Consider the following 8,231-nt stretch of genomic DNA (forward strand, 5'->3'; position numbering starts at 1 on the left):
ATAATTATAGTAACTCAGTTTTCAAAAATCCTCCTTTGGCCCCATGGACAAGATCATGTCACATATATAAGCAAAATTCATAGTTATGTGGTTATACATGCCACAAAAAAAGGAAAAGCCCTTATCAATGTGACTTTAACAAGCGAGACTGATTTCAAAAAGGACTTATTTATTTATGTTCCATTGGGAAAGGCATATATTGTATGCTGTGAATTTTGATAATATTATCTACCAAGTTCTGAAAGAGATGACAATTTTAAACGTTTCCGGTACCGTTCTTAGGTTACCTTATCCATGTTCACGCCTGAATCCCTTGGGATTCATTTGGATCAGATAGCGTAAGGTATTATCTGCTGAGCCATGATAAAAAGACAAAAGTTACAGTTTTGTTGAAATTGACTTTTCACTTTCAATGGATTCAGGTAGTATGTCTACGGGTAGAATATCTAAAGTACTGTAAAGCTATTTAATTTCGCTAGTACTTAATTTCGCTAATTGCCAATGACCACCATTTTTGTAGGTATTTAATTTCGCTAATCCAGCAATTTATGTGTACAATTCAATGTAAAACTGTTCAATTTGCGGGTATTTAATTTCGCGAATTAAGGCTTCTAGCGAAATTAGCGAAATTAAATCCCTAGCGAAATTAAGTGGTTTTACAGTACCTCAGATTTCAAAACTGGTTTGCATATTCTTGTTGAATGCTGAGCAGAGAGGACGTGCCCATAATAATCTCAAATACTCTGTCTGCCACATGACAATATGGTACAGCAGTAGAGTAGATTTGCAGAGAAACTATCAAACTTAATACATAAGAGAGAAGCTGCTCTCATCACATATGAAAATTAAACACTATGAAGCAGGTCGTGAACGCCGTGCATTCTCTAAATTCAGTACATTCAGTAAAACCGTTGGGGGTTTGATAATGAACCCCACAAAACTAACCGAGTGTATGGAAAATGCCATAAGCCGTGCATTCACTAAATTCAGTACATTTCCGTTGTCAACCGTGTATGACCCAAAATTGAATGGGATTATTTTGAAATTTTTAAAACGCTTAAAATATCACGAACAAATAGGCCTATGTTAATAAATAATATTAATACAAGCTATAACTGTTGGGGTTTGATAATGAACCCCACAAAACTAACCGAGTGTATGGAAAATGCCACAAGGCTGAGCGGTTTTGCCGGCTCTCTCCGACCATCATGCCACTCGCCGCCTGCGATGAAGTGAAACTTATCATAATAACACCCAAGATATCATCATGATAAAAAAACAAGACAGTTCGCTGAGAAAATAAAGCAGGTGGGATTAATTTGCATTGGTTAAACTAAGGACCGTCGATGAATCGAAAAAATCGGCTATCCAATAATATCAATATCGCCGATATCACTTTCGGAAGAAAATCGATATATCGGAGTTGCCGATAATGAAAAAAAATCCAAAAATCGGGCGTAAGCAGTGTGTTAACTGCCGCAATTATGTCAGTACAGACGTGTTTTGAAATGTAAATACTTCTAGAATCAATAAGTGTTATTTTACCTCACCACTATTAAAAGTTTCTAATACATTTCCATATGCCTAATTCAAATTTTAGAAGCTCAGTGACTTGAATTTTCAGGTCACTAAAATTGGGAGGAAAATCGATTTATCGATTATTATCGATAATGAGTGACCGATATATCGATTTTTTAAAATCCTAACATCGACGGTCCTTAGGTTAAACCATGCTTCAGCTGTCACTGTTTCATGTGCTCAGTTGTATATATTTGAACTGGTTGCTGATGTGGAAGTACCCCCTCTATTGACACTGTCATCGGATTTCATCAGACGTGGGATTTCATTAGTGCTTGTTTTGTTACCGTTTTGTTTTCTCTCTTTATGCTTCACTTTATTTAAAAAGTCAATGCTCATTCAAAAGCTTGTTAAAATATATATTTCAGTATAAATGAAATAGAATTGTCACAAAAAAATTGTATTGATATAAAATCATGTAAATGACCCATCTCAATGTATGGATACATATTGAGAAATAAAATGACATGGTACTAACCTATGAACTACAACCCATTTGATTTGTCAAAGTCTTTTTGAGTTTGTAATTAAACGGACCAAATTGTGTGTCATTGATATTGATTAAGCTGCTTCCTTCACCAATTCCTTGGTCCTCTTGTTCTGCAATTAGGTGTATATTACCCATAATATGGTCAGTAGTAGCAAGGGTTTCCAGGTAGAGACAATTTACCACATGCAAAGTAGATAGAGAAGCGACACTCTCTGCAAACTGTCTATACCGTGCTATACCGCAGCTGAAGACAGGCAATTCGCAAGCGTCGTCGCCGGCCAAGTCTTACTACGATCGTGTAATGAGAAGATACCATAGAGTCCTACATAGAGATCTGAGGAAGAGACGGTCCGAATTGACCTAGTGACCTGTAATTTATCGGAGAATCACATTTTTAGAGTATAAGTCCGCCCACCGCTGTCAATCATTCTAATGAACAAATAAACAAGCTCTGGCAATGACGTAATCCTAATTATAAATGAGAGAATCACATTGTACATGTACTGTCTGCTGTATCATATGTCTTCCAACAAGTGCCGGAGTGTCGCGGGCCTGGTCCACCTTTCATGTCCAATCAAGAATAGAGAATTATTTGAAACCATTCCAATGATAACTGGTAGGCCCCTGTAACAAAAATGGTAATAGCGCCCTCTGTTGGGGAATAAGGAAATTAGGGAAATATAAGGAGAGTTATGTTTTCCCTTTAGAAATCTGGGATATATGGTCGGAAATCATTCACGATAGTTTGTTCCATAAGTTTTGTGTGTACAATTTGGTTAACTTCAGTGTTCTATTGCAAGAATCATACTTTTGAAAAAGCAGAAATAGGAAAAACATGTACATCCAGTTTTGAAATAATAATATTTAACATCCAGTTTTGATATATAAATTAGATGGCATACCTCAGGATTCTCATAATAAATTGTTGAAGTTTACCAAATTTTTCATCTGAAACCAATGGGGACATTTCTGCCGTGGTCATGGGTGATTGCTGTCAGAAAAATCTGAAAATATCCATCGTGCATATGTAACATCACCAGAGCTCCCAGGTTGCCAGTCAAAATATAGTCACAGCACCCTCTATTGGTAGGTTCTCATTGCAGACAAAGAAAAATAAAACAGGTTGCTTGGCATCATTGGTTCTCATTCATTACTGTTACCGTAGCCATGTTATGTGTCATTCTATTCATTTGATCATGGTAACATTATTGAATCAGTCTGTCTGGTTAGGATTTTTATTACATTTTTTTATTTAAAATTTTTTTTTTTAAATAAAATTAGAAAACCCTTTTAAATTCATATTCTTTGTAGTTAATTTTGGTCAGGGTCTAGATTTCAATAAAAGGCTGTGCAATAATTATGAGTCCTGGGAGATGGTTAAATTATGGGGGGGGCAAGCAATTTTTTTCATAATATCAGCCTGTTTTTCTTCAAATCCACAGGCTTTTTTTATGTTTGTTTTTCCAAGCTCTCCTGGTTTCTTCAAACACCAGGTTTAAACACATTAATGTTTTTTTTCGGAAAATTCTTTTTTTTGGGGGGCCTAATCTTATGTGACTAACCCGTCGACGTTGAAGAATATAATTTAGAAAACAAGTGATCTGTAATAATTGATAAGCATGTAATTTGCAAACACCAGAGTATGTTAATATGTATTTTCAACAGCAGTGTTAACGAAGCATTTCAGACTGGTTTAATATCAATAATATTGATTTGACCCCGGTATGGATTACAGCATATTTGCATGCGCAACTCTTAAATAAGGTGACACTGGTGTATTCTTTGAATTTTGTGGTGGATAAATATAAAATTTCTTTTCGAAATGTACATGTACAATCATGATAGAAACTACTCTAATAGTGCTGGTCAAGCAAAAGGAAAAATCCGTCTCTAGGTTGGTGGGTTATTGATTTTTGAGATATAGCCAAACATAAATGATGCACCTAACTACATGAGTCCGAAGGGTCATTAGTCCAAAGAGGGTTCAACTTGGGGCATTTTTGGTTAGGGATAAGGCTAGGGTTGAAGAGGAAGCCCTGCCAGAGCAGTTCTCCTGGGGTGAACCAAACTTGCCTTGTTTTCACATTAATCAGTGACAAGGTTATCTCTGAATTTGACAGGTGCTAATTTATGCAATAACATCAATACAGAGATAACCTTGTCACTGATTAATTTTGATAACCAGGCAGGTTTGGTTCACCCTGGAAGAACTGCTCTGGTTTGGGCTTCCTCTTTAAGGTTAGCATTAGAGTTAGGGTTAGGGTCAGAGTGTGGATTAGAATCAGGGTTATCTTTAGGGTTAGGTTATGTTTAGGGTTAGGATTATTGCTTGGGTTTAGATTAGGCGGGCTAGGGTGAAGTTTAGAGTTAGGGTAAGGATCGGGGGTTTATAACTAAGTTATTGGGTTTTTAGACTAATGACGCTTCTTTCCATGGATGAAATATAAGGAAAGCTAGATGCTTGTGTACCTGTTATTAAAGGTGGGTGTTGGTTTCTGTCTTACACAGGCATGAGAATTTTCAGTTTTAAAACTGAATTTAGGTGTTTTTTTAAGTCAAAATTTCCACAACTATGGAAAAAGTGCAGTCTCATGCCTGCATACATTGAGGCCTACAATTAAAACAATAAATCTGTTTTCAAATTTTGAGTTGTATTGCTCCAGTGGTTTTTGTATGAGAAGCAAAAACGTGTAAAACATTTGCCCCATAGGAAAGTACATACCACTTTCTTTTTTTTTTGTTCACATGGCTAACAAAGTATATCTTGGGCATGAAATTTACTGGATAATGAAAAAGGGCTTTCTTCTATTATCAAAATGCCAGTTTTCATGAGGAAAAGTGTGTGCGGGTGAGGCTGTTGAACTGGTCATACCTGTTTAAAGTACAACCAATGAACTGGTCTGTATCACCTTAATTACCTTTTTTTTTCTTTTTTTGAAATTGTAGTTTTTATAGCAAGCCAGGTGTCTTGTGTTGTACAAGGTTATGACGTATTAATTCAGTTCCATATCAGGTGGTAGCAATTGGCAATTACAATGTATAAGAATTTTTTCGAGCACAAATATTAAAGGTTGTCAAACCATAGATAATCTATGGTCAAACCCTTTTTTTTTTTGGACATGGAGGAGGAACAATGTGTTGGTGTGTGCATGTGTAAATCATCCCAATGTGGACCACAATGTGGATCCCATCATATCGTCTTTCTTGGAATTCCCAAAATTACATGAATCTTATTGAATGTCCATGTGCTGAATTCTAGAGAAACCTTTCAAAATGTGTATTCTGTTAAGTTTTCCATTATGTGCAATTTGAATGTATAGTTGCATTCAATGTTGGATGACCCAGTTTATGAGGAACATAAATGGCATGTATTTTTGACTCTTTGGTCCCTTGTTGCCATGCTTTACAAATGTATATTTCGTGTGGGTGTGTGTGCCCATAATTATGTCCCTTCAAAGGGTTATGTTGCTCATGACAATGTGGGTCATGGACGTAGTTTGCAATTGGTTATCATTGCCACGCAGGAGTAGCAGTGAATAGGGGCCTCAAATATGGGTATCAACAGCCTCTCACTAAAGTGCCAAAAAGGGTTTCAAATTTGTTGTATATCTTGAAGAAATCCCTATAAGGGTAGCAAAACTGTCTCAGGAGTGTAATTCCCGCAGGGATACAAGTTTTCAGGCAGTTGCCCGATTTCCTACTTTTTGTTACTCCAAATTTCGACTTTTATTTTTTATTTTCAGCCCATTTTGAGGCTTCATAGCTAAAATTCGCAAACTTTTTCAGGCTTCTCCTGCAAAGTAACTTCAGACCACTGGTATCCCTGTAATTTGTTTTCATTTATCATCTTTAGGTCCCACATAGGTGTCATTTTCAAAATGTTTAGTCCCTTTTAGGATCACTGTCAGCACTTCCTTGGGACCCAACCTTTGTTTGCTAACCATTGAGGTATACGACATCTCATTGTTGAGGACAAGCTGTGATTGGAAACCACAGAATTGAGAATACCATTGTTTGACTAAAGCATACCCTCATAACCAAAGCGCCTAAGTCATTATTACATGTGTCTCATTTGCAATTTTGATTTTCTGAGTAATAAACCCATAATTAATCAAATTTCTAGCCGCTATCTTCATTAACTTGTGGAATAGATCTCTTTTGATGTATTCCACAAGTTAATGAAGAATGCGGCTGGAAATTTGATTAATTATTGGTTTATTACTCAGAAAAATCAAAATTGCAAATGAGAAACATGTAATAATGACTTAGGCACTTTGGTTATGAGGGTGACGAAACAAGTTAGGATCCACAAGTTCCCCCTGATACTTTTTGAAATAAATCAATTTTTTAAAATATGAAATGTATGTGCAGCCTGATTTGTTTTACACAGGTAAATTAATTGATAGCGTCAAACATTGCATTCAGTCACAATGGTTCATTATGACCAGGCCTGTGCATGCCTTTGTTAAGAAAACCATGCTATGGATTTGGGTGCAACTTTAAAAACAGTCTCTTTTTTACATATTAAACCATTGTGACTGAACACAATGTGTGACAATGTAAATTGACCCACGTGTGTGAAACAAATAAGCCTGCACATAACCTTTTCACATTTTGTAAAATATATTTTGAAAAGCTTTGGGGGGAACTTTGAAGTTGTGGACTTTTAACTTCGTTCAGTGGCGTAGCCAGCACTTTTTCACAGGGGGGCAAGACAAATTTTAAGGGGGCACCTTTTGGCGACAAAATCAGTTGATGTTACAAATGCGCGTGAAAATTTTTTGCATATTGAAGCTAAACTGGTGAAATATGGTACAGAAAGTGAATAAATTCACGCTAAGCCTGCAAAAATTGGCACTTTTTAGGTTAAAATAGCAAAATATAATGTAAATTTGGCCAGAAACACAAAAAAGTCTTTAAATGTCGGGGCGGTCACCATCCCACAGGGGGGGGGCAAGACTTTTCACAGGGGGGAAGCTGTGTCCCCCTTGGCTACGCCACTGACTTCGTTCATGAGTTATTCTGTTTGAAATCCATACTACCCCTATGGCAGATTTTGGAAATATCTTCCACAGGGGGAGTATGAATTTCAAATGGAATACTCTCCATGTGGAAGATATTTCCAAAATCTTCCCCAGGGGTAGTGTGGATTTTAAATGGAAATAGCCCAATATTAGCCCAAATGATATGGGGAAAGAAGGAAAGAAAGAAATCAAACATTGACTCAAACAGTTAATCTACTAATAATAATTTAATAAATACCATATGCTACAAAAATGCAAGTGTTTTACGTGGTTTTTATCATTACAGCTCATGTGATCTCAAAATTCATTAAAGAATATAATCATATACCACAACATTCATAAATTAACACATTACCAGCATGTTAACATTACAACAAATCAAAAAACTATATATTATCAGTTATTATATACATAATAAATAATGTGCAGGTATAATACAGATGTCACAAAGACATTATGTGCATTATAATAACCATTACATTGAAAAGTTCACATCTACGGATAGATAAATAACTACGATTTTATCATGATTGTCCAAGGTAACGGCATTCTCGTACTATTGGCGCGAAATCGCGTTTCTAGTACATGCACCAAAAAGAAATCAAGTATTAAAATCATGTTGATAAAGCATTAACTATCTTTAAAAATTGAAAATACCTACAAATGCTTTTTTGTGATTTTAATACTAGATTTTGAAATTTATTAGATAAAAAGCACCAGTAGAAAATCTCACTCACTCATCTCTATATATACATCAACACAGATATAAAAGCTAATATCTAGTAATCCCAATTAAGAGCTGAAAGCACACGTTAGCGGTAAAGCTCAAACGGATAACCGGCTTTGTGGAAGTAAAAACTCGGTTCCGCGAGCCCCGATCGAACTACAATCTACACATGACAAATGGAATGTATGACTCGCACGTATTATGTGATGTATGCGTTAAACACAAACACATGATTTGGTGTGGATGTATAGTGGGTTTCTTTTTATAGGTAGAACATGTGGCTTTTGATGACATGATATACTCTGTCCTGTTTAATGTCTGTAAATTCACTCCAACAGTGCTGCAGTTTTGGTCTTGCTTTCATTATGCATCTACGTGTATGGTATGGATGCATGTGCTCGATTTCAAAAGT

At 35.9% G+C, this 8,231-nt stretch overlaps 1 long non-coding RNA gene across 1 annotated transcript; it reads left to right on the forward strand.

Annotated features, from left to right (window-relative positions):
* The first annotated feature begins 661 nt into the window (after window positions 1–661).
* LOC140148308 (uncharacterized) lies at window positions 662–2,069 on the forward strand. Its single transcript, XR_011858470.1, has 2 exons — window positions 662–1,327; window positions 1,723–2,069. It is a non-coding gene; the product is annotated as an uncharacterized lncRNA (long non-coding RNA).
* The last annotated feature ends 6,162 nt before the right edge of the window (window positions 2,070–8,231 follow it).

The sequence above is a fragment of the Amphiura filiformis genome, chromosome 3 (genome assembly GCF_039555335.1).
Source record: "Amphiura filiformis chromosome 3, Afil_fr2py, whole genome shotgun sequence".
NCBI classification, from domain to species: domain Eukaryota; kingdom Metazoa; phylum Echinodermata; class Ophiuroidea; order Amphilepidida; family Amphiuridae; genus Amphiura; species Amphiura filiformis.